General features: G+C 64.4%; 1 protein-coding gene across 1 annotated transcript in view; it reads left to right on the top strand.

Annotated features, from left to right (window-relative positions):
* Positions 1–4,796, top strand: part of VAV2 (vav guanine nucleotide exchange factor 2) — a 135,923-nt gene that overhangs the window by 78,558 nt on the left and 52,569 nt on the right. The gene's annotated exons all lie outside the window — the stretch shown is intronic.

A 4,796-nucleotide genomic window follows, 5' to 3' on the forward strand; every position in this document is an offset into this window, starting at 1 on the left:
TACTTGTCCCCCCCCCACCGCCTTCTGTCCTTCTAACCAACCCCGTCTGTCCGTCTGTCCATTCATCTGCCCGTTACTCTCTTCATCATCTATCCCTTTATCCATCTGCCCTTCCGTCTGCTCACCTGTCCTTCTACCCATCTACCCGCCCATCCCCCTGTCCATCCATTCGTCCATCTGTTCGTCTGTCTATCTATCCGTCCATCCATGTCCCCATCCACGTATCACTCGTCGGACATCACTTAGATATCTGTCCTCCCATCCGCCCGTCCGTTCTTCCAACTGTCCATCGTTTATTTCCCTGTCCACCCACCCACCTGTCCACCCACCCACCTGCCAGTTCACGCATCCTCTTACACGCCCGTCCGTCCGTCCACCTATCTGTCCTTCTGTCCTGCACCCGGTCTCTGTCCCCTCCTCCAGCCTCTCTCTACACCACGTCACGGGAACCTCGGTTGGTGTCAATGGGGTGCTGTAAGGTGGCTAAAGTCACAGCCTCCATGGTCTGGCGACAGTAAGGTCAGGCCCCATCTGCTCCCTAGCACCAAGTAGGCACTCCGGTGTTTTATAACAGGTGGGGGGGCGAAGGGGTGACCTGGCTGACCTGAGGGGTGTGGGACGCTGGGTCAGTTTTCTCTGTGGCCTCTCTGGTAAAGCAGGGTCACGGTTGTAACTTCCCTGGATGGTCGTGAGGTGCCTGGCACGCAGTAGGTCCAAGGAGGAGCCTCTGTGTGCCTGAGTTTCCACCGGCCCCCACCTGGAAGGCTGTGAGGGTTGAAGCAGGTCGTGCGTGAGTGCCCCGATTCCGCGTGGAGGGTACTGTCTGCGGAGGAGCCGGGGTCACCGTTCCACGTGAGATGCTCATGGAAGGCCTTAGGGGACAGCGTGCGTCCGGGGAGCACGTCTGCTGTAATTCATGGCTCGCGAGTGTCACACCAGGCCCCCCCGGCCGCCTCGAGGCCGCTTGGGCACCCAGGTTTGGAATCATGTGGGGGAGATTTCGATGTCATGGGTGCTCACATCTGCCATTTGCTGACAGACGTCCCCTGTGCCTTGACAGAGCCCCAAGCGTGCGCTGTCTCCCGGCAGAGGACTCGTCCACGCCGGGCAGTGAGATGGGCAGCGAGACGGGCAGCAAGGGTGTGGAGACCTGGCCGGGTCCCGGGACCGCAGACTCAGGCCCCTGGCCGCGTCTCAGACCCTTTGCCTGGCCCCAGGGCTGGACGTCCACATCGGAAGGCCCTCACCCCTCCTTTTACACATGGGGAAACTGAGGCTCAGACGGCATCGCTTCCTGTGTCCCAAGCAGGTGGTGACTGGGCCTAGGGAGGCAGCAGCCGTGTGTTGTTTGCTCATTCTCTCGCTGGTTCATCATTCCCCGCCTGGTGATGCCAAGTCTTGGGCCAGGTGGGAGCTGGTCGCTGTCAGGTCGGGAGGTGGACGCTGGGCCCTGCTCACTGCAGCTGTCCCTAGGGCAAGGCTGACGGGCCCCAAACCCAGAGGGGCGGCAGGGGCCAGCCTGGGAGGCGGTCTGCACGCTGGCGCGACGTTCAGCAGATTTCTTAGCCCTGAGCCTGTTCGCTGCTCTCAGCTCTCAGCTCTCCGAAGGCGGGGCCCTCGCTGGCCTAAGGGTCAGAGCCCGTGGCCCTCGCTGGCCTGAGGGTCAGAGCCCGTGGCCAGGGCCGGGGCAGAGCAGCCCCCAGCGGTGGGTCTCAGAGCAGGGACTGAGGATGCTGTGCCCCACCCCCTGCTTTTCACGGGGCACTAGGTGAGCCGGGGGACAGTGGGTGTTGTGGGCTGAATGGTGGCTTCAGGAAGATGTGCCCCCCACCCCGTGAAATGAGCTTGTTTTGGGAAAAAGCATCTTTGCAGATGTAACTAAACCAGAGTCTCTGAGACGAGACGGTCCTGATTGCCCGGTGGGCCTCAAGTCCAAGGGCGAGTGGCACACGCAGGGAGGGGGAAGGCCACGCGACGCTGCTCCACGCGAAGGGGGGCCCGGGCCCGCCCGGAGCTGGGACGGGCGGGAGGCTCCTCCCCCAGGGCCCTGCACGGCCCTGTGACTCTCCGCTCTGGGACTCGGCCCAGCACTGAGGGCATGGGTTTCTGTCGTTTTAAGCCGCCCAGCTGGTGGTACCGAGCTGCTGGCAGTCTCGGGACACGGCCAGAGGAGGGGCCCGGGTTTTGCTGGGCAGCGAGCTCTGGGGTAGGGACCGGGTGGGGGTCCCTTAGCCTCGTGGGTGGCAGTGCAGGGCTGAACTTTGACTCTGACCCAGCCCTTCCATAGCCCCTGCCAGCCATGACTTGGTGCTGAGGAGGTCAGTGGCCAGCAGGGGGTTTGGGGTTCGGACTCCCTCCAGTTAGGGGGAGGATGGGCTTCCAAGGACAGTGGCCTCCTCATTCATGGGTGCCATGTCCCCAACAGCAGTCAGTGTCCAAGTGCCCTGGGTCTAAAGCCCGCTCAATTCCTGTCCCTCCCTCTGGGGAGTAAAGCTGGCTTCTCTCTGTAGCAAGGACACAGGACGAGACTGCCTTTTCAGCAAATATCACCATTAAAAATTTAGCGAGGCAGCTGTGCAACATTATTGGCTCGTTTCCAGATGTGGAGAAGAGTCTTGTCGTGTTTTGCAGTGGGACTCATTGTATGCACGAGGGACGTGAGATCATTAAAACAGCCCTGGGACAGCTGGGAGTGGAGCCCGGGCCGAACCCAGCACCGAGCCAGCCCACAGTGGCCACCCCGGGCATCTCCTTGCCCTTCCAGCTTCAGTTCCTGGCAGCGCCGGCCCCGGGGGGCAGCCTCAGGCCTTGCCTGCTGACCTCGGGGGCAGCCGAGCCGAGGTCCTGCGTCCCTTCTGGGGTTGCTGGTGGGGAGACCGAGGCAGGCCTCTGTCCAGCACAGTGCGATGCAGGGCCGCTCACGGCACAGGCCTGTGCTGGCTTCGGCCCCAGTCCCTGGCGGAGTTGATGGCTGCAGAAGGCTGGGTTTTCTGCCGTTGGGCGAATTCCTGGCTCGGACCCACCCTTCCCTGAGTGCTCACAGGCCCTGCACAGCGCCCCACCCCGGGGCCCGGCCAGAAGTCCGGGAGCAGGTTGGGAGGGAAGGGGCGTCCAGCCGCGGCCCCTCCCAGGTTCTGGTTAGAGCTGAGGCCTGAAGCCCAGCCCGCCCGGGGCTGCCTCAGACCCAGGGCCGGTGCCGGCCTGAGGGCTGAGGTCCAGTTCTCCGCTCACAAGTGGCCTGGTGCAGGGTGGGACGGCTGCAGTCCTGTCCGTGTCCTCACACGGGCCCAGGGTGGCCCGGGGCCGGAACACTCAGGCGCACAGCTCTCCCCCGTCTTCCCGGCCTGTCACTAGCCGTGTGCACCTGCTGTGTGCCGCCCTTTCCCAGGGCCCGGCTCAGATGGACGAGTCTGAGGGTGGGGGCAGGAACGGAGGCTCTGAGACGGCGTGGCCAGCGGGCCTGGCACGGGAGGCTGTGTTCCATCCGGCCGCCCCCCAAGGATGGAGTGGGCAGGTCTGGGGCAGCGGAGGCCCAGGGAGGGGCTCGTGGGGACTGCTCTCGGTGTCTCTGAGGGATGGAAAGCGGTGGGGGCACCAGGAACGGGGGGCGGTTCGGGGTAGGGGGTCTCCAGTCTCTCAGAGAGTGAGCGGGAGCTCTTGAGGGGTTCAGTAGGGCAGTAGCCACTGCGATTTTGTCCAGAACCTTCCTCTGGCCCCGGGTGGTCTGCAGGGGCTCCGTGGAGGCCAAGACCAGTGAGGGGGCTGCTGTGGACAGCTGGGCAGCAGTGCCAGAGGCTCCTGGGCAAGGGAGTGACACCCAGGCCCCTGCCGGTCCGCTTCACCGGGGCTGCGAAGACATGGCCGGGAGCCTGGGCAGCGGTGGCGGGTACAAGCTTTTCCTGCCTGGTTTCTTCCCCACTGTGGCCCCTCATGGGGGGTGGCCTGGCTCCAGGGCTGGCTCTGCCACTTCCTGGCTGGTCTCCTGGGGCAACTTTCTTCACCTCCCTGAGCCTCACTGTCCTCAGTTGTCACGAGACTGGAGCCCCGTCTTGTAGGTGGTGGTCACGACTACTGGGACCCCAGCCTGTCCTGAGGGCTTCCCTGGAACCCTCATCAGTGAGTCAAGGAGCGGGCTTGGGTGTCTTCTCAGCGCGGCGCGTGCGCCCCCACCCCCGGCCCTGACCCCCGGCCTTGACCTCCGGCCAGCAGGTGGAGGCCTGACCAACTGCCCCGGCCTGAGCCCAAGCCCAGGCAGCGGGGCTGCAGTGCAGGGCTGGCCATAGCGTGCCCAGAAGCTGACCTGCTCCTCTGCCCGGAGTCCACGGACCCGCCTGTGGAGTATGACCTCTGCTGGAAGGAACCGCGGTGGGTTAGCGATGCCGGCCACGGGCCGGAAGGTTGGTGTGCCCTCGTTTGTCACGTGTCACAGAGGGCCACTGGCACTGGGGCCTGCAAAGGCCTCCTTAGGACTCGGGATTGGGGCCACTATGCTGACCCTTCATTTCCCGGCAGATGAGCAGGAAGTCAGGGAGGGGAGAAGAGAGCCTCCAGCTCCGTGTCACCCCAGCACCCCTGCCCCCATTCACCCAACGCCCAGCCGAGTCCCCCGCCCCAGACCCCTGGGGGGGGCCCTGTCTCCCAGCTCTCGTGTGTTCGCTGTCTGCTTTCCAGCACGTTGCCTTGGCTCAGCGTCCAGGGCCAGCGGCGTGAGCTTGACACCCACTCGGCAGTCACCGTTCCTTTCATTCTGACTCTCTCTCCTGTGCCTAGATGGAAGCTCAGAGGAGCCGCCATTG

This window comes from Pteropus alecto, unplaced genomic scaffold (genome assembly GCF_000325575.1).
Source record: "Pteropus alecto unplaced genomic scaffold, ASM32557v1 scaffold67, whole genome shotgun sequence".
In the NCBI taxonomy this organism is placed as follows: domain Eukaryota; kingdom Metazoa; phylum Chordata; class Mammalia; order Chiroptera; family Pteropodidae; genus Pteropus; species Pteropus alecto.